The sequence below is a fragment of the Oryctolagus cuniculus genome, chromosome 16 (genome assembly GCF_051225735.1).
Source record: "Oryctolagus cuniculus isolate XC-2025 breed Fujian yellow rabbit chromosome 16, ASM5122573v1, whole genome shotgun sequence".
Lineage (NCBI taxonomy): Eukaryota > Metazoa > Chordata > Mammalia > Lagomorpha > Leporidae > Oryctolagus > Oryctolagus cuniculus.
In genome coordinates this window covers 5,565,280-5,587,952 of record NC_142882.1, presented here as the reverse complement: position 1 = coordinate 5,587,952, position 22,673 = coordinate 5,565,280, and the positions used below count along the sequence as shown (strand labels likewise).

General features: G+C 39.3%; 1 pseudogene; it reads right to left on the bottom strand.

Moving 5' to 3' along the window:
* Positions 1–12,231: 12,231 nt before the first annotated feature.
* The window catches only part of LOC127489202 (vomeronasal type-2 receptor 116-like), a 29,859-nt pseudogene continuing 19,417 nt past the window's right edge, over positions 12,232–22,673 (bottom strand).

The following is a 22,673-nucleotide window of genomic DNA, read 5'->3' as shown; positions in this document are numbered from 1 at the left end:
TTGATGTACAATGTAATACTTCATCCATTATAGTATTTTTTTGTTCTAGTACCATTGGTTGAACTCTGTAATTAACACACAATTATTCTTAGGTGTTTAAAATTTAACTGAAAAGTGATCCCTGTTAGGAATTTGGAAAACATTATGTTGAGTGAAATAAGCCAATCCCAAAGGGACAAATACCACTTGTTCTCCTTGATAGGTGACACCTAACTGAGCACCAAAAAGGAAACCTGTTAAAGTGAAATGAACACTATGAGAAATGCTGACTTGATCAGCCCTTGCCCTGACTGCTGATGAGCAACTTAATATGTTATCCCTCTTAGTATTTTTTTTGTTTGTTCTATTTAATACTTTCGGTTGAATACTGTAATCAATACACAATTCTTCTTAAGTGCTGAAACTTAACTGAAAAGTGATCACTGTTAAATATAAGAGTGGGAATAAGAGAGGGAAGAGATGTGCAATTCGGGACATGCTCAAGCTGACTTACCTCAAACGGTAGAGTTAGAAACATACCAGGGGATTCCAATTCAATCCCATCTAGGTGGCATGTACCAATGCCATCTCACTAGTCCCAGTGATCAATTTCTGTTCACAGTTGATCATAATGATAGGACTAAGAACCAAAGGGATCACATAAACAAGACTAGTGTCTGCAAACACTAGCTGATAGAATCAAAAAGGGAGAGAATGATCCAACATGGGCAGTGAGATACACAGCAGACCCATAGAATGGCAGATGGCCTAAACAGCACTCTGGCCTCAGAATCAGACCTTAAGCCATGCGGATCTGGCTGAAGAGCCCATGAGGGTATTTCAGGCAAGGAAAGCCAAGACACTCTGGGGAAAAAAAAAAGTAAATGAAAGATCTCCGCAAGTGAGATTCCAGTGGAAAGAACGGGTCATCAAAGAAGGAGTTAACTTTCTCTGAAGGGAGGAGAGTACTTCCACTTTGACCATGGCCTTGTCTAAGTATTATCAGAGTCAGTGAACTCAGGGGGCTTCTATAGCCTTGGCAGCTCATGACAAGAGCCTAGGGTGATTACTGAGGCCATAAACAAGGGTGTCAATTTGTTAAGTCAACAACAGGAGTCACCGTGCACTTACTCCTCATGTAGGATCTTTGTCCTTAGTGTGCTGTACATTGAGATTTAATGCTATAACTAGTACTCAAACAGTATTTTTCACTTTATGTTTCTTTGTGGGAGCACACTGTTGAAATCTTTACTTAATGTATGCTAAACTGATCTTCTTTTTTTTTTTTTTTTTTTTATTTTTTTTTTATCTTTTATTTAATGAATATAAATTTCCAAAGTACGTCTCATGGGTTACAATGGCTTTCCCCCCCATACCGTCCCTCCCACCCACCACCCTCCCCTTTCCCACTCCCTCTCCCCTTCCATTCACATCAAGATTCATTTTCGATTATCTTAGTATACAGAAGATCAGCTTAGTATACCTTAAGTAAGGATTTCAACAGTTTGTTCCCACACAGAAACATAAGGTGAAAAATAATAGATGATTTTTTTTTTAAATGATGATGAAATCAGATCAGACCTATTGTCATGTTTAATCCCAGTGAGAGTCAAGTTGGGAATTGATAGTTTCTTTTCTTTTCTTTTTTTTTTTTTTAACAGAAGATCAGTTTAGTGTACATTAAGTAAAGATTTCAACAGTTTGCACCCCCATAGAAACACAAAGTGAAATATACTGTTTGAGTACTCGTTATAGCATTAAGCCTCAGTGTACAGCACATTAAGGACAGAGATCCTACATGAGGAGTAAGTGCACAGTGACTCCTGTTGTTGACTTTACAAATTGACACTCCTGTTTATGGCATCAGTAATCTCCCTATGCACCAGTCATGAGTTTCCAAGGCTATGGAAGCCCCTTGAGTTCTCCGACTATATCTTGTTTAGACAAGGTCATAGTCAAAGTGGAGGTTCTCTCCTCCCTTCAGAGAAAGGCACCTCCCTCTTTGAAGACCTGTTCTTTCCACTGGGATCTCACTCACAGAGATCTTTTTGCCAGAGTGTCTTGGCTTTCCATGCCTGAAATACTCTCATGGGCTTTTCAGCCAGATCCAAGTGCCTTTAGGGCTGATTCTGAGGCCAGAGTGCTATTTAGGACATCTGCCATTCTATGAGTCTGCTGAGTATCTCACTTCCCATGTTGGATCAATCTCCCCTTTATTTATTCTATCGTAAACTGATCTTCTGTATATAAAGAGAATCAAAAATGAATCTTGATATGAATGGAAGGGGAGATGGAGTGGGAAAGGGAAGGGATCGGTTGGGAGGGACGTTATAGGGGGGAAGCCATTGTAATCCATAAGCTGTACTTTGGAAATTTATATTCATTAAATTAAAATTAAAAAAAAAAACTTCAAGTGTACATATCATGCAATAGAAACAGTTACCAGCCAGACGGAAAATGCCACCTCTACCCCATTGCTCTTAGTTGCATTTCTAAATTTATAGAAGCATCTCATGTATGCTGTGAGCCACAGCACACAGCATTGTCTAAACAATAAACCCCATCATTGTTGTTCACGTCAAAATCATGCCAAAGCACTCATTCCAAGGAGGCATCAGTGAACAAGATTGCAAAGAGTTACAGGATACCCTTAGAAACTGAACAATGAAAAACATCAACCAGAATCTAGTGAGGTATATGTCTTCTGGATATTTGGAAGCGTTAGCTGTCTATAAAGTTTTCAAAACAAGTGAATGAGTGGAGAAGGACATGGAATGGAACCAGCAGGAAATGGAATGAGTGGAGAAGGAAATGTGTCTCACTATTGTCAAAATCCCACTTGGAGAAGGGGACCCAGATTTTTCACGTCATTAAATGTTCTTATGTTTGAAAGTTCAAGGCTAACAGACATTTGCTGTCAAAGCAAAGAATTACTACATTTGCTGATGATGCCCTGATCAGTATATGATATGGCTAAGCTGTTGCATAATGTGTCTTCTCAGTCACTGGGATCAATCCCTCAAAGGCTACATGCATGCCATTCTTGTCTATCTCTAACTTTCATATCTGACATAAATCAAATACCTTTCAGGTGATCAGAGATGGCCAGTGCCACCCAGACTCGGAGGAAATTAAACATCTAGCAGACCATGCAAGGGTCAGAGGTGTTCTCTTCAATGTCGTCTGAAAGTGAGAATGAAAAGTGAATGGTCTTAGAGGACAGGCTCAAATTGCCCAAAGGTTAGTTACAAGGGGAGAAAAAATAGCATGAAACGTAAGATGATAGCCTTAATGTACAATCTCAACACTAAAAGGTATAAACCATGCTTGACTGGTGGAAGACTAGAATATTCCATTTTCCTAATAATCTACCAAGGTTTTATAGCTTTCTAAATCACAACACTTCTGAAACAGAGGTCCAGGAACTCCCTTTCTCCTTTTCCATTTCCTCCTCTCTATTTCAAACACCAAATATATGGCTACTCCAATCTCTGACTACTTCCTCTTTAGATTGTACCTTTGGAAAAAGAAAATCTACATTTTTCACCTATTTGTGCCCCTGAGAAAGTCACCCAAGTGAATGTGGGTTTTCTCTCCCCTTTCTTACCCAATCTCATCTGTGGGAATTTGGAGAGATCTAGGAGTGTCCTAATCTGAGCAGAAATCCTTGTCCTGGAGAGTAGTGCTAAAGTAGAGGCCTCACTCTCCTTAAGCTGTAATGTGGGATGTCTTGTCCATCCCTGAAGCCCGTTGAAGGGACTCTTCCTTGTCCTTAGTTCACTGCACATGGCATGATACAGATCAAATCCCAGAGTCACCTTGGGCAAAAGACAGGGGTCCCAGCTGATATCCTCAATGGTAAATACAAGAGCCAGAACATACTGTTAATTCTAGGATGCAAACCTCCACAAAGGGAACAGGGATACCTAGGGAAAAGACTTCAACCATGATTATTTTTTTATTAACTCCAATCCTATAACCGCTATAGAATGAATGTTTTGTGCAAATATGCAGAGGTTGAAATACTGCTCTGTATCATGATCATATTTGATGAGTTCTTTTGGGGGAATAATATTTTTTTATGAATTACCTACCCATTTTCTTGGATGTTTTGAACATGAGAATATGGAGAGAGGTCATTACATCTCTCTAGCTGGTGAAGACAGTGAGAAGAGGAAAGGAAAAATGTCTTTTCTTGAGGCAGGAATGTGTTTTTAACAGACAACAACTTCATGCATTTTGTTCCTGGTCTTCCCAGCCTCAGCAATTCAAAAAATAAATTTCTGTAGTTAAGTCACAAAGTCATGGTATGTTGTTATATGGAAACTCTAGGTGACTGACACAGCAATCAACTTTTGATGAACACTAGTTAATTTCATTTTTTTTCAACAGACAGCTTTCCTAATTCCTTAGATTTTGTATTTGTAGCAAATTCCACAACATGTTTTGGAATGTTCTATCTAAATTCCATGCACCACAAGGGAGAGAAACTGTTTTTAAAGGAAAGCATAATGAATTAAACACAAATCACTCTTCCTGAATTACTGTAAATGTTCCATTCATGGCTGAAAAAATGGTTATCTATATTAGCACATCATTAAATGATTCCCTGAACAGCATCAACATGAATATGATTTTGCACAAGGTCATGGGATTGAAGAATAACTCACCTGAGGGCTATATGGCTAGCAGAAGCAGGATATTTAAGTGTGGAGAATGGGGGAGCACAAGGCTTGGCATTTATAACTGTTAACCTCTGCCTTATCAAACCTTTGGCATCAACTCCTATCCCAAATCAGGAAACTAACTCCAATTCAGAGCCTGAATGAAGGAGAATCATGAAAATGCAGAACATTTAGAAGTTGTAAGAATCACTTATTGGGGGACTTCAAGTACTTTAGATCAAAAGGCACACCACCTAGTAAAGTTGAATGGCTGCCATCTATTTTATATGGAAATTTGAAAAGTATTTTCATATAAATAATTACTATTGGTAGCAGTTCTAACTCCAAATTGGTCTTATTCTCTGAATCTTAACTCAAGACTTGCATGCAGATAGATGTGCAGGCCAAGAAAAAACCTCATGCATTTCTACAGGCAGTGACACAAAACTTCCTCAAGGTTAGAACACAGGTGCCCTTTGTATTTCAAGTGTCCTGCATATTTAGTCATGATGAACAAACTACCTCAAGTTGACAGCTAGTTCATGCTTGCTGTGTTTCTGACAGGAAGAGGCATCTATCAAGTTTTGGGCACAGGAATTTATGTGTTTCCAATGAATCAAATTGTAATCTTGACTTTTCAACTATCCCTATTGTAAGATTTATTTTATTTATTTGAAAGAGTTACAGAGAGAATGGTAGAAAGAGAGAGAGAGAGGTCTTCCATCCACTAGTTCACTACCCACATGGCTGCAATAGCAGGAATACACCGATCCAAAGCCAGCAGCCAGAAGTTTCTTCCAGGTCTCCCAGATGGGTGCAGGAGCCCAAGGACTTGGGCCATCTTCTACTGCTTTCCCAGGCCATAGCAGAGAGCTGGATTGGAAAAGGAGCAGCCTGGCACTTCAGGCCAGGGATGCCAGCACTTCAAGCCAGGACTTTAACCCACTGCTCCACAGTGCTGGCCCTCAAGTGTCTTTTCATTATCTATGCTGCTTTCTGGGTGAGGTATGTTGAAAATTCTCCTTCTAAGCAAAAATGTAATCTCTGATCTATGTTCTTTCTCTTCCCTTTGTCATACTTCCAGTTATCTTCTAATTCCATGTCCTCTTCATCATCACCTCCTCCTCTTTTCTAGAAGAAAGCTATATTTGATCTCTGCAAACAGGCTTTTGCTGACAGATTGCAAGTGGATATTATATATATATATATATATAATATATATATTATATTCCATCCTTTAGTTCTTCAAACAGGCAACCAGTAGTAAGAAGATAAGCTACACTGGGAAATCTAATAGTTGGGGGTTTAATGTCTAATGCAGTTATTTTAAATTTAATATTGTTTTATTCTGCTGTAATCAACAATGGTCCATTTTTCTTTCATGTTTCTAATGAGGCTGCTTTATAAGGTCCTTCTTGTGTGATTTTTTTTTTTTTACCTTTGAAGTACCTGTATTCTTATCATGATATTTTCTTCCACTTAAGAATCATGTCAGTTTCTCCTGGTCATGAGATGGTTCCATGTTGAGTGATTTCATGTGCTTCTGCATACTCAGCATTTATCTTGGATTGCCACAGGAATTTGCCTCAGTTTGATGGAGAGCGCCACACAAATATTTTCCTTTTAGGATGGCTCTTGGCTTTGTCTGTTGTTGGTTCATGCAAAAATGTTCAAGTGTTTGCCATCCACTTCCTTTCTTCCTAGGGTTTTCTCCTCAAGCAAATTCAGCAAAGTAATGCAAATTATACTGTTTGAAAGATCTTGATGTTTTGTGGTAGAAACTTTCATGTTTTCTTTAGAAGAAAGAGAAGGGAATTTCAAATAAATGAACTTACTTCTGCATTAAAATAGGAAGAAGGGAAATCCAAAAACACAGGAAGCACAATTGGTCAGAGGCTTGGACTCACCACATGTGGAGTTGAATGCCACTGACCATCTCCAAATCTACCATAAGTCATCACAGAGTGCATCCCAACGGTCTCCCTGCTTCAGTAAGTTCTAAAGGTGATTCTGAGGGTTGCAGGAAGAAGGAAAGCAAACAAAATTAACTTCCTTTTCAAATGCTAGAGTCTCCATGAGGTAAGACTTCCTATTCCAGAATAAAAAAAAAATTCCATAATATACTGTTCAAGTAAGAACAAATTTCCAGCCCAAGGGGGACAAAGTGCATTAGAATCATTTTACATTACAGGATTGCTAGGATTCACAAAAATGGTGGGGAAGAAGCCAGACAGAATCTTCCTCCTCACAATTCCCAACGAGAATCCCCACAGTCACCTACCCAGCTCTGCTCAAGTCTAACAACCTATGAGAGAACCTGAAAGGACCACCAATCTGCAGAGCAGTGAGGAGCCAACAGAATCACTGGCATGAACACATGTTGCTCCTTTGCATTTTGGCCCTTCTGGGCTGCACACAAAGCCCCTTATCTTCAGTGTATGGTGCTAAGAAGAAAAGTGGGGTGTGGCCTTTTCTCATTCCCCATGCCTCATGAACCATATTCCTGTACAGAACATGGTTCCTGACTCTGTTCTCTCTTGAGAAACCTGTGCTCACAGTACTGAGGCTCCTGACTTGGCCTAAAGATCGTTGTGGAGGCATTCATTATGCTGATGTGTGGATCTCTGCGATGTCACTCCAGAGGAGCTGACCTCAGGTTCCACAAGAAAGATCCTTTTAACCACCTTGAACCCACTCAGGTGCATTCACTGCAGTACTGCAGGCAAGGCCAAATCCATCCTCTTCTTCTGACACCCTCTAGTGCCTGAGGGTGGTACTGACCCTGACTGCTAATACTAACTGATAGAATTAAAAAGGAGAGAACAATCCAATATGGGAAGCAGGATACACAGCAGACTCATAGAATGACAGATGTCCTAAACAGAGCTCTGGCCTCACAATCAGCCCTTAAGGCATTTGGATCTGGATAAAAAGCCCATGAGAGTATTTCTGGCATGGAAAGCCAAGACACTATGGCAAAAAAAAAAAAAAATGACCTAAATGAAAAATCTCTGTGAGTGAGATCCCAGCAGAAAGAACACGCCATCATAGAAGGAGGTACCTCTCTATGAAGGGAGGAGAGAACTTCCACTTTGACTATGGCCTTGTTTAAATAAGATAGGAGTTGACAAACTCAAGAGGCTTCCATAGCCTTGGCAGCTCATGACAAGAGTCTCAAGTGATTACTGACATCATTAATAAGAGTGTCAGTTGTTAAATCAACAACAGAAGTCGCTGTGCACTTACTCCCCATGCAGGATCTCTGTCATTATTGTGTTGAACTATGTGATTTAACAGTATAACTAGTACTCAAACAGTACTTTATACTGTGTGTTTCTGTGTGGGTTCAAAGAGTTGAAATCTTTACTTAGGATATACTAAATTGATCTTCTATCTATAAAGATAATTGAAAATGAATCTTGATGAAGAATTGGGTGAGTATTGGGTGAGGGAGTGGGAGATGGGATGGCTAGGGGGTGGGAGGGAGGTTATGGGGGAAAAAGCCACTATAATCTAAAAGTTGTACTTTATATTTATTAAATAAAAGTTAAAAAAAGAAAAATGAAATAAAGGGAGACCTGGGCATTAAGAGCAGTCGACAGCTGCAACTCAAGACTGGGTGAACTGAAACATCAATGTATAATGGAAAGCATCTCCATGGGAACACCAGAGGCCTTGCAGAAATAAATATGTGTGTGTACAGGAAGCCTGAAAGACTATTTTGGTAGGAGTTGCCTCTAAGCAATGATTTGCCGTTGGTTTTCCTTTCTCCTTTATACACACTTAGATTTATTTGTCTTAAGGATATTATTGAACTATAAATGAGAACAAGCAAATTTTGCATTCAATGTAAAAATCAATGACAATGCACTTCTTTTTAATTAAATAAAGAAGCCTATTATAGAACAGACAGCTTATGAAAGGCAAGTCAGCACAGAATATACTATTCAGATAATACATAAACATATGATCTAGCTATGAATGATAGAAATTTTAATCAGAGATAGCAATGACACATTAACTCAGGACTTAGTTTTTGCATGCAAAAATATAGAATTTTAGTTCCAGTGATCATGCCTTTACACACACACGTACATACACAATTGTTTTAAAATACAAGGACTCAGATACCAACTGACTTGGATTTTAGAATACACACCTGCTAATGGCTAATCCTATACAACTGAGTGTGACTCAGGAAGTGTTGCTATGTTCTGAGACAACCGTATATAGTTATGATATCTCCAACCCATGTGCTTCTCAGATTGTTGGAGCTGAAGACACTGCTGGAGGGTTTGGGGAGAAATAAGTAATTCTATAAAGAACCAACTACTGTGTTTGAGAGGATGGGGACATTTAATTTAAGATGTCTCAATTAGGGAAAAGGCTCTCAAAAGGATGTTGGAATCAGTCTGATCTGGTACTTCTTCACTTATCTTTTAAGAATCATGGAAACTGGAGCTGCGCTGTGGTGTAGTATGTTAAGTTTCCACTTGCAGTGCTGGTGTTCTACATGTTGGTGGCTGGAGTCCCAGCTGCTCCACATCTGATCCACATCCCTGTAAGAGTGAAAGAAACTCAACAACAACAAGCTAAACATCCAGGGAGAAATGGGAAATGACTTCAACATGATTTTTCAAAAAAACAGAAACTGAAATGGCCAAAGGAACTTGAAATAATGCTCAGGATCACTAGCCATCAGGGAAATGAAATTGAAACCAGAATGAGGTTTCACCTTACCCATAAGAATGGCTCCCAGAGAGAAATCAACAAACAACCTATGCTGGGGAGGATTTTGGGGAAAAGGTACCCTAATCCACAGGTGATGGGAATGTAAATGGATGCACTCATTGTGGAAGATATTATCGACCATAAGGGCTGAATATAGATCTTCCATATGATCCAGCAAACTGACTCCTAGGAATTTACACAAACCAAATGAAATCAGCATGAAAAAACATCATTGGTACCCCCATGTTCATTGCAGCTCAATTCAAAATAGCTAAGATATGGAATCAACCCAGATATCCACCAATTGATGACTGGACAAAAAAACCATGGTATGTATACTCTAAGAATATTAATCAGCAGAAAAAAAAAAAGAAATCCTGTCTTTTGCAACAACATTGATGAAACTGGAAAACATGATACTTAGAGAAAACAGCCAGTATCAAAAATGACACATACCATATATGTTCTCTTATCTTTCATAACAAGTGCCTAAAATGTAATGTATTGGAGTGAAATTGATAATTTGTGATCCCATGTTTTTTTTTTAATAGCCTTTGTATCCATTATAGTGGAATTGTGTTGGTTTATTCATAGCATTTATAGGACACTTTACATATGGTAGGTTTAATCAAATGAGTATAAAGTAAACTAGAAGTCGGCACTGCAGCTCAATAGGCTAATCCTCCACCTGTGGCTCCAGCACCCCAGGTTCTAGTCCCGGTTGGGGCGCTGGATTCAGTCCCAGTTGCTCCTGTTCCAGTCCAGCTCTCTGCTGTGGCCAGGGAGTGCAGTGGAGGATGGCCTAAGTCCTTGGGTCCTGCACTCGCATGGGAGACCAGGAGAAGCACCTGGCTCCTGGCTTCAGATCAGTGTGGTATGCTGGCCCCAGCACGCCGGCCCCAGTGCGCCAGCTGCAGCGGCCATTAATTGGTGAATCAACGGCAAAGGAAGAGCTTTCTCTCTGTCTCTCTCTCTCACTGTCCATTCTGTGGGAATAGGAGAGGGAGGAGGAAGAAGTGTGAGATTTTGGACAGGAGGGAGTGTTAGGTGGGAAACATCACTATGGTCCTACATTTGTATATATGTAATTCATGAGATATGTATACCTCAACTAAAATTTGAAATATAAACATATTGAGTAACTTGCAAACAATCAAATATATTTTTTAAAATGCAGAAGTAACGACAAAATATAAGTAATTCATGAACAATGGGAATAGGACATGATGGATATTTCTGCACAGATACATATATGACCAGAGGGCATTACAAAGGATGCTAATCTGAAATAAGCATGGACAAACCATTCTACACCAGCAGGAGCCTGCACCTCATATCCACCCCATGGCTACAAAAAATTTCAAAACTTTTCAAATGATGGAGATGACATAGGGAATTTGGAACCTTCAAACCATGATAGTGAGAAAGTTACAACACATTTGATATGTCACCTCCTTAGCAAATCCGACATAAAATTAATTATGGCCAAAACATTTCACACCTAATAGCACATTCAAAAATTAGAAAATACACAAAATGCTCTTGTACATCAGAGTTTGTCTCCACAACACGCAAGTCAGTGTATGGTTAACTGGAAAAAAAAATTCAATGACTAACTACAAGGAATTATCAGTTCATCATGAAAAAATGTAGATATCTGCAATAATGTAGATGGCCATTGAATACACCATGCAAAACTAAAGGTCACCTAAATCCAAGGAGTCTGATCATTATTTTGTAGAAAACAATCAGGACCATAAAATCCATGGAAACAGATACAGATTGGTGGTTGTGTGAATGGCAAGGGAAGGGACTGAGAGTAAAACCATTAGCTGATAAGAAATTTGATTTGTAGTGATTAAAATATTTTAAAATATGACATAGAGGATGGTCACACAACAGAGCGAAATGTCCAAACTACATTACTTCAGTTTAAAGCTGTTACTTTGTTGAATTATTTTCTGCTTGGTATGTAAAAAATGCTTTTTCATGTTTGGTATTGGCAAAAGTATATCTAAAGCCAAAATAAATAATAAACAGGAATAAACAGATGGAAAAGAAGCTTGAAGAAACACTTCCACATATGAAAACCTGGTGTGTGATGATCATATCCTTTCAAGTCTATATGAAAGGATATATAATTAAGGAATTTCTGGACAATTCATTATACAGATTAAAATGATTTCACATGTATAATGGTTGCACTGAAAATATTCAAACTCTCTTATAAAGCTGACTTTAATGTAGACTGTAATAAACAAAAACAGCAAACGAACATGTAACTCATTTTATTAAATATGAATATTACAATGCCAACCAGCTGACAATGAAAAAACAGAAATGAAAAGTTTCAAGGAGAGCCTTTATCTGAGATGGGATTGTGTTTGTGATCATAAAACCCAGCCTAAGAAATTTGTACACAGTATTATTTTGAAGAAGAGAGGAGGACTGGGAGCAGTGAGGGGTGTAGTGGATATAACTACAACCCGTAATCCCAACATCCCATGCGGGTACCTGTTCATATCCTGGCTGCTCCACTTGCAGTTCAGCTCCCTGTTAATAATCCAGAAAAAGCAGTGGAAAATGTCATCCCTGACACTCACATGCACACCTGAATTAATCTTGCTTTGGCATGAACCAGTGTTGGGCCACTGAGGGATCTTTACAGTCTATCACCAGATGGAAGGTTGTTAAAACTCTCCCTTTCTTTTCTGTGAATTGGTCCCTCAACAAAAACATTTTAAGGAAAATATGAATTGTTCATAAGGGGGTATATTCTGAAACTTATTTTTTAACAACAGATTGCAAGATCAGTTTTATAAATTTTAGTTTCTAACCATTGAAAACTAAAAAAGCCTTAAGAGCTACTTTTCAGAATATCTGTTCCCTTGGGAACTATTCTATCCATTAATCCTTTCAAAGCATTCTTCTCAGGTCTGAAGAGAATAATGTAGCACTTGGGGACAAAGATGCAGCCCAGGAGCCCTGCACTGGAGCACAAGATGGAGAAGACCTCCACAGCCACCATGACCTTCCCCTTGGTGCTGTGGTAGACAGGCAGGAAGGTCACCCAGACACTGCAGAACACCAGCATGCTGAATGTCAGGAACTTGGCTTCATTGAACTTCTCAGGCAGATTCCTGGCTAGGAAAGCCACAGTAAAGCTGGCCAAGGCCAAGGAACCCAGGTATCCCAGGACACAGTAGAAGGCAGTGACTGAGCCCTTGTTGCACACCAGGATGATGTGGCCATGCTCAGAGTGTGCATCTGTGTCAATAAAGGGAGGAGAAGTCCCAAGCCAGATGGCACAGAGAGCCAGTTGGATGAGGGAGCAGATGGGAATAATGGAGTTAGGTACCCCTGATATCAGCCAGTGTCTCATCCTTCTTCCTGGGGCAGTGACCTTGAAGGCCAGAAGCACAGTGATAGTTTTGGCCAGGACAGTGGAAACAGCCACAGTGAACACCATTCCAAATGTGGTCTGCTGGAGGACACAGGTGGTTGAGTTGGGATGTCCAATAAACAGTAAGGAGCAGAGGAAGCAGAAGATGAGGGTGAAGAGCAGGATGTAGCTGAGACTATGATTGTTGGCCTTGACTATGGGAGTGTCTTGGTGCTTCACAAAGACCCCAAGAACCACAGTGGTGAGGACAGAGAAGCACAGAGCTGTGCAGACCAGGGTCATCCCCAGGGGCTCTTCAAAAGACAGAAAAGTCACCTTTTTGTGGAAGCACTGGTCTCACTCTTTGTTGGCATACTGATGATCTGGACACTTCACACACTGGTCTGTATCTGGTGAGAAATGTGCAATAACATCATCCCAAGTTCAGTTATTTCTGATTCACAAGGACCTTCTAAATAGCTGAGTAGATTTAAGCAATATCTCCTTATTGTTTTTGAAGAGAGGAAACATAAATCACTTGCAATTAATTATGCCCATCTTTCCCATATTAGCCAGACTGCTATTACTTCATCTCCCTATTTTATCTTACATACTGTTGGGTACATTGCCTTTTTCTCCTAACGAAGCCTTAAGGTTTGTGCTCTGAACATATTCATGATGCTTTAAGCAATACCTTAATCTGTGTCATTTGTAACATCATGAATTCATTGTCCATGGTTTCTTTAGATTGGGAAGTGATGATCCAGAGGAATCCATGTGTCTTGAGGGCTAATCTGCCTTTCTTCATGGCACATTCCTGCTGCATTCTCACTTTGAACAAGAGCATGCACCCTCCCTCAACCATTACTTTAATGATGCAATTCATTTCCTATATTCATGGCCTAATAACAACCCACAGTTCACAAAATTTGTAATGAAAGATATATTTATTGTTTGATTGATTTAATTTGTTTGGATTGCCATGTTACAGATTGAGGAAGAATGACATGGAGAAAGTGGGAACTCTTCCATCTGCTGGTTCACAGCCTACATGGCCACAACAGCCAGAGATGAGCTGATCTATGGCCAGGAGCCAGCGGCTTCTTCCTGATCTCCCAGTTGGGTACAGGGGCTCAAGCTCTTGGCTTCTCCTCCACTGGTTTTCCAGGCCATCAGCAGAGAGGTAGATCAGAAATGGAGCAATGGCCAGAGTTGTGGCACAGTAGGTTAATCCACTCTCTGTGGCCTCAGCATAAACAATGGGTGCCAATTCTAGTACCTGCTGCTCCTCTTCCAATCTAGCTCTCAGCTATGGCCTGGGAAAACAGTGGAAAACGACCCAAGCACTTGGGCCCTTGCACCTGCATGGGAGACCTGAAAGAGCTCTTGGCTCCTGGCTTTGGATTTCAGAGCTCCAGGCATTGTGGCCATCTGGGGAGTGAACCAGCATATGGAGATCCCACTCTCTCTTTCTCTGCTTCTCTTTAACCCTGGCTTTCAAATAAACTAAGAAATCTTTTAAGAAAATAATATGCACAGAGCAGTGCCTCCTGGGTAATTTCTAGCACAAGTTGTAGTAAACATTCTTACCTCAACTTTGTTTCCAACCTTCACTCAAAATTTTCATAATTCTTAAGCAATCTGAAAATAACCTTCAGGGTTTAAAAGTGTTCTTTTTTGCATTCCATGGGTTATTTTAGCTCCTTGTTTACAAATCACAGATCTCTGTTGATTTATTTTTATGCAGTAATGCTAATTACTATCACTAGTATTTCATGGACTAATAAACTGAATTATATTGTGTGCACCAATTTAAGCATAATGGAGCCTCTTTAAAAAACACTGACAAGAACCAAATCAGCAAGTCAGAGATGAAAAAGGCAATGTAACGAGAGACACCACTGAGAAAAAAAGTCATCAAGAATTACTACAAAGAACTGTATGCTCACAAATCAGGAATCCTAGAAGAAATGGATAGATTCCTGGATGCATAAAACCTACCTAAATTGAATCATGAGGAAATAGAACACCTAAACAGACAAATAACCAAGACGGAGATGGAATCAGTAATAAAGACACTCCCAAAAAAGAAAATCCCATGTCCCGGTGGCTTCACTGATGAATTCTACCAGGCATTTAAAGAAGAACAAATCCCAATTCTTTTCAAACTATTCAAAACAATCAAAAAGGAGGGAATCCTTCCAGAACCCTTTTATGAAGGCTACTTTACATTAAGTTCCAATTCATAAAAAGACATGACAGAGAAAGAGAACTATATACTTCTGGAAACTATTATGGATGAAAAGGATTAATTACTACCTAAAGGTAGGAAGAATTTTCTCATTAGTCACATGCCACTTCTTTTTGTTATTTTGTCAAAGATGAAGATTTATGAGACAGGTGTTAACTTCACCATGAAACAGGCACTGACTTACCTGTTTGGTTGGAAATCTCATTCTCTGAACAAGGTGTGCAATCAAAACAACAGGTAGGCTTTCCCTCCAAATGGGTTTTCCTGAATCCAGGGCTACAACTCTCACTGCAGACCGAGCATGGCATCTGAGAAAAATCACATGAATATGGGTCACAGTTGGGACTGTTACCTAAGCTCAAAGTAGGGTATTTAGTCCTGGATAGTTTATGCACTTAAATTGTAAGTACCTGTTTCTAATACACTGATTGCATGCCATATTGACTCTGTGCCATGAAATAGACTCAAACAAGTGGATGAACAAATGTGTTTATTATCCTTCCTCAGACACCATGAACAAAAGAAACATACATAGTTGGGAAGGGGAGTGGATTAATGTCTGTAAAGGTCTTTTTATGAAACCATGTAACACAAAACGCCAAACCAATTGTGGGTAACAATGTGTAGTGTGAACTTTAAGTTAGGAACAACTTACCTCTGTAATTCCTGTGGCCCACTCTATTACATCCTCAGAGAGAGACAACAGTTGCTCATGTGGAGAAAACTGTCCTATTTTCACCTTACATCCAATACCTTTTGGAAAGTTCCAGAAGTTGAGAATATCATACTCAGCATCCAATTTTCTCTTTTGATTCAAATTCACTATGTCACCAGCAGGATTGGCAAATTGGAGGTGCTTGAGAAACAGGTGCAGCTAAAAGAAATGTGTCATCCTCTCATGAGACTGCCTAAGAATTTGTACAACAAACTCAAGTTAGAGAAAGCATCTTTGTAATCACAACTACACATAGGAGCATTATTGTAGCAACCCAATGAAGCCAAACAAAGGAAATCTGATAGAGAACTATATCACAGTAACTTGGATTTCAGTCATTTTCATTAAAAAACAAGGACAACCAAAAATCACTAGGTGTGAGATTCAAACAAAAGCTACACACACTCTATTATTTTCTCCATGTACGTATGGCAACAAACAGCAAAATGAAGTTACCCACATACAAATGTGTGAAAATTACATGAGATCATGATCTCCAGGATCCAGAAACTACTGAGCACTATCTGACACTGAAAGAGGAATTCTCCTACTGCTGAGTTTGAAAACAGAGACAACATCTACATATTTCCCATATAAACATTAAATGGAGAGACTCTTGCATTCTTTTTAACACACATACTGATCCTTATTCACAATTACATCCCAGTAGTCAATGGAACCTTGTTGCTGATGGCAAACTAAATGAAGGGGGAAGATTTATATCTTAGAAACTGAAACAACTGCATGATTTCTGGTGTTTTGGAGAAAGGATCACAAGCTACTTGGTTTGAACACCTACAGAAGTTCTTAAGTGGATCACTCCAGGAGTACATGTCATGCAATAGAAACCAAATTACCTGCCAGGAAGAAAATGCCACCTTTGACCCATTGTTTCCTGGCTGCATTTCCAACTCTTGTAGAAGCATCTCATGTACGCTGTGGGCCACAGCATACACAGCATTGTATATGTTGTAACTCCCATCACTCATGGTCATATCAAAATGATTTGGAGGCAATGATTCCAAGGAGGCATTCAGTGGACACTTCTGCAAGGTGTTGCAGGATACCCCAGAAACTGAGCAATCAAAATCCAATGACCAGAATGTAGACAGGTAAAAGTCTTCTGGGTATTTGGAAGGGTTAGCTGTCCGAAGAAAGTTTTTGAAACCAAAAATCTCACTATGGTGGTGTGAAAAAATGAGAGTCCCATGGAATGAGTGGAGCAGGATATGATGCTCATCGCTGGCAAAATCCCATTGTGAGGTGGTGACCCAGACTTTCCATGTCATTACACGTTCCCATGTTGGAAAGCTGATGCCTATGAGGGAATCAGTGTCACAGAAAAGAATCACCACATTTCCTGATGATTTTATGATCTGATTGTGATACGGCCAGTGTACTGAAGAATGTGACTTCTCAGTGGCTGGGATCAGTTCCACAAAGTCTACACAGATGCCATTCTTCTGCATCTCAACTTTCAAATTGGACATAAACTGAATACCTTTTGGGAGGTCTGATATGGCCAAACCCACCCAGGTCCAGCTGAAATGAAGCATCAGGGAGACCATGCCATGGGCCAGGGAAGTGTCTTTGGGGGCCATATGATAGAGGGAAGAAAACTGACCACTGTCACTCAGAGGAGGTTCAAAAGACCCAAGAGTCAGCTAAGGGAAAATGCAAGAAATCTGTGTAAGGTTATTGCTATAGTGTACAATCTTATTCCTGAAGAAATTAAGGAAATGATGGAAGTGTCAGAAGATTTTAGAATATTTCATTTTTCTTATCTCCCACTACATGAGATCTTCCTAGTTCATGAGTCATTAGCTTCACAAATTGACATAACCACTTCTCATTTTAACTCATCCACACCTCTGCTTCAGAATAAATGTCACTAATCCACCAATCCTTTGCATGCCTTCTCTTTAGATCATCCCCTGTGGCAAATATATAAGGTCACTGTTGCTTAAATTTTTGGGTCGAATAAGGGACCTAAATTGATGTTCTTTTTCCTTCTCTTTCCCTTGCACACGCACCTGTGGAATTTTGTAGAGTTCCAGCGGTGTCCCCATTTGGATAGCAATGCTTGTTCCTGATATTACAGCTACAGACTTGCTCTGTTTCCTACACGTGTAATTAGGAATGTCCTTTTCCAGTCCCGCAAGCCAGATGAAGGGATTCTCCATCACCCTCATGTCACTGTGCATGACATTATAGAGATCAAATCCCAATGTCATATTGGGTAAAAGATGTGGATTCTTGTTGATCTCCTCAGTAGTGAAAACCAAGGCCAGAACATACTGGTAGTTTTTAGACTGAAACCTGTATGAAATGCACAAGGATCTTTAAGGGAAAAGCCTCCAATCCAGATTATCATCAATTCTACTGTAATTACTGTAATGGATGGCCATGGCCAAAAATTCATATGTTCTAATCCTTCTCTGTACATTTGCTAAGGAGAGAGTATGAAGACTGCCATATTTGCAGGACACATGTCCACCCCAGAACCAAACTGCTACTCCCTAGATATTGGTCTCCCAGATTAAATTATTCTGAAATATAAGATCTGCTTTTACACCATAATCTTGGGCATGTTTTCACATGGCTGACCATGCATTTGGATTTAAATCATCTCTGGCAACACCTACCTCTTTTACGTTTTTTATTTGATGTCTAACCTAAATAATAAATAGGCTCTGGAATGATTTCTCTAAAGTTCATTGACACCTATGAAGAACATTGCAGTTGTCAAAGAAAGCATGATAAGGAAAAGCACATCATCTTTAGTATTGCTACTATAAATGTTTCCTATAATCACAAACTGCAATGATTCTTCATCTTATCACATCATTAAACACTTCTTAAAACAGGAGTCATATGACCGTAAGGCTGCAGGTTGTAATGGGCAAAGAGAGTAACTCAACTGAAGGCTATGTGATCAGCAATAGGGATGCTGTCAGAGCACTGAATCGCAGATGGAAATCTGGAATTAATCCTGAAAAATCACTTCCCCATCAAATTTAGCCATCAACCACCATCTCAAGCCAGGAAAATGAAATCAGATTCAGAGCTTGAAAGATGGAAAGCAGTGAAAAAGTAGGGGCACTTTAGAGAAGCCTGAAACACTCAGTAGGTGGACTTGAAACACTGGGCTGTGAGACCTGTGACACTTTACAACTAAGACAGTTATGGATTTATTTAGAACACTAAGCATATGTTAAAGTAAATCATGACCAGTGGTATCAGCGTTTACTTCAAACAGACCTTCTTCACTCAGTTTTTCCTACAGAATTCAACATAAATAGCCTTCCATTCAATGAGCATGATGCATTTCTCCTTTCTGGGATCTGACATGTCACAAAAAATGTAAATGTGGAGCCCTTTGTATTTATTTCAGATGTCCTTTGTGTTGAGTCTTGATGAATAGACTAGGTCACGTACAATGCTTGCTAAGGGTCATTCTGTGCTCCAGAGGAAGTGACAGTTTTATTTCTTGGTTCATGGTGAAACGTAATATGTATGTATGTATATTATACACATATTCTCTCTATTTATATACAGGTGTTCTATAATCATGTATACAGTTGCTTTATATATATATTGTTTGATATATACAGTTCCTATAAATATGTGTTATCAAATATTTCATTCGTACTTTGTAGGTAGAATGAGGAAAAATGAAAGACCTTGCTAAATGAATCAAATAATGTTCAGTTTTGTATTTCATATATCTCTGCTCCTCTCCTCATTCTTCTACACTTCCATCAATTCCCCATCCTCTCATTTTGTTCACCAGCTCCTGCCAGCACCAAAATATCTAGAACACTCTTTGACACACTGGGCTTTTGAGAGTTTCCCTTTTGGTCTGTTTAGTGCTCTGTTTCTTGTCTCTAAGAACAGTTTATAAGTAGTTATTTTATGTTCTAAAGTTTATGAATCTAACATTGCAGGGTATAGTGTCTATTGATAGTTCAGTATTGCTTTTTTTCCCAAGTATCACCAATACAGGTACTTTCTACTGGGTTTGCTAAGATTTAATTTTGATCTCCCATTTGCATGGCATACATCTTGGAGGAACCTGGGCTCTATTCATAGCATCTTTTCCTGCTACTGGAAATTCACTACCTCCTGGTCTCTATCATTTCAGAGAACATTTAAATGGTGTGCTGTATGCAAAAACATGGAGAATACTGCTGCTAATAATGGATAAATATTTATAAATGAGATACCATGTGCACATATAATATTAGGTGAATTTATAAATATCAATGTGAAGTGAATAATATCATTATAACAAGCTAGTATCCATTAGATATTTTCAGGAGAGATCTTTGGACAAATGCCTAAAATACTTAATTAGTTGTATCACGCTGTCCTAAAAGACAGTATATTGTGTTGGAATGAAATTTGAATATATATATATATGTATATGTATAATGACATATTTATATTTAGCTACAAAAAGAAAGTATCTGAAAGAGGAGCAGAAGCAGATAAAACCCCATCTGAAAGGCATTTTCCTGAGAAAATGATAGAATCATGGACACATCGTCAATGTTGCCGATTACAACCATTAAAATTTTTATGGGTATATTCATCGTTAAAATTTAATTATTATTTTATTTGTGCAAAGGTGTTGCCCTGAGATTTCTTTTATCTAATAAAAAACTTACTTTCTTGAATTCCTTTTCTCCTTTATGACTGTAGAAGAGATGAGGTGTTCTTATGACCCCAAATCTAGCACATATTAGAAAACATTGTGAGCACATGTTGAAGAGCTCATCTAACTCAGATTTGTTCATTTCAATGCATGGGTTCTCTAACAATCTGCTACTGAGGCACAATAGGCCCCTAGCTGATGAACATGGATAGGGAATGACAAAAAGATAGCAACCAGACTCTCCCTCCTCCTATGAGGTAACATTTCCTGAACCATTAAAGATGCCAGGCAAGAAGAAATGTCTTTCTCTTGACCCCACACTAACTATCAGCAATTTTTAGGAGGGGCAGAGGATGGACAGGGCAGGAACACAGAATGCATTTATCAATCATTAGCAGACCAAATAACAAGGAGCTGTTATGCAAATCAAGGGAAATGATTATGACAAAGAGAACTTACCCTCTGAATGTTATATTATTTTTTGAATTATTCATGATTCTATCAATGAAGTATCTGTAAATGGGGAAAAAGGCAGCAATCTCAACATCTCCATCCTTGTAAAAACTCTGTTTCATGTGGTAAAAGCAGTAGCAATCATCACGACATGTCATAAGGCAATACAGCTGCAGAAAGAACAACAGAAAAATCAAAGGAAACATCTTTAAAGTCTGTGAAAAGCCCTAGGACACAATTGCAGTGGAACATGCAGGGTTATGCAGGTGCATATATATAGCATGCATATGTGTGTGTGTGTGTCTGGGTGTGTGTGATTGCTTGAATCAGTCCACATTAATACTGCTCCATCTGACCTCTTTCCACCAGCTGTCCACTCGTCCATGGGGGAACCTGAAACCCTTCCTGCCCTGAGGCTCTGAAGCTCAGGCCTTCTGTCCTGGTGAAAAACACAAGAAGAAAAACATGTTTGTGAATCATCCTCTTCACCCAGGTGCCAGGAGTTCCTCCAAGTCCATGGATACAAAGACTCGAGGGCATAACACCTGTTAGTTATATTTGGTTTGAGGGCTTTGTCAATAAACCACTCCATGAACTTTTGGCAATTATGTACTGGGACTGCATCAGAGGGCATGAAGGGAGGCATCAAGTGAGGTTCTCAGTTGGGTTTCAGACCAGAAATCTCTAGTGTCAAAGAATTCAAAGACCTAAATAGCAACAGGCAACCACGCATTTTCTTGATGCCACGCAGACTCCAAACCAATCCTGTTTATAGAGATACCCACTAGGACATGTGATTTTCAATCACTGTGGGACCAGTAATCACCCTGAATGCACAAGTTCCCATTCAGGATGTCAAATCACTTCATCTTTATTTGTAAAGCATGAAACCCTTCCACGGTGCTGTTAACCACGGTAATCCCATGCTGATCTGTTTTTGCACTTACAACCTTGGTTGATGCACTCATGAGAACTCAGGACTTTTTGAGTACTTCTCACTTTTTGCTATAAATCTGAAAATACCAGCCAGAATGTAGACTTCAGAATATTCATGGACAATGTGTGTTATGAACCAAACATGCACGAATTTCATCAATATATATTCATTATTATTTTGCTTAACTATTTCCCTCATATTCATCACTTTTTATCTTCTGCATTTGTTTTTTTTTTTTTTTTTTGAATGGCAGAGTAAGACAGTGAAAGAAAGTGACAGAGAGAAAGGACTTCCTTCCATTGGTTCACTCCACAAATGGCCGTTATGGTCAGTGTGCTGTGTGGATCCGAAGCTAGGAGCCAGGTGTTTCCTCCTGGTCTCCCATGTGGGTGCAGGCACCCAAGCACGTGGGCCATCCTCCACTGCCTTCCCAGGCCACAGCAGAGAGTTGGACTGGAAGAGGAGCAACCCTGACAGAACCGGTGCCCCAACCGGGACTAGAGCCCGGAGTGCCAGGGCCTCAGGTGGAGGCTTAGCCTAGTGACTCACAGCACAGGCCTATCTTCTGCATTCTTAATGCTGAATTTGATATTTTTATAGCTTGGGATGAATGCCTCAAATGCAGAATTTCAGTCTTACACGGAAATATATACGCTAATTGCATAAAAGTATAAAAATCTGAGATTATGCATTTCTGTCTAACTTTAACTTTAGCAACACTACCTTAAAAGTTAATAATATTTTTCTATTTGAGACTTTTTGTAATTTCTTTTGAAGTCTAATAACATTTAGCTCACTATACAACAATTTCCAAAAATGAAAGCAAGTGGACATTTGAGTTGGTAAGTACAGAGTTCTCTGTGTGTATAGGGAACACCCACATGAACTTACACTCAGTCTGCAT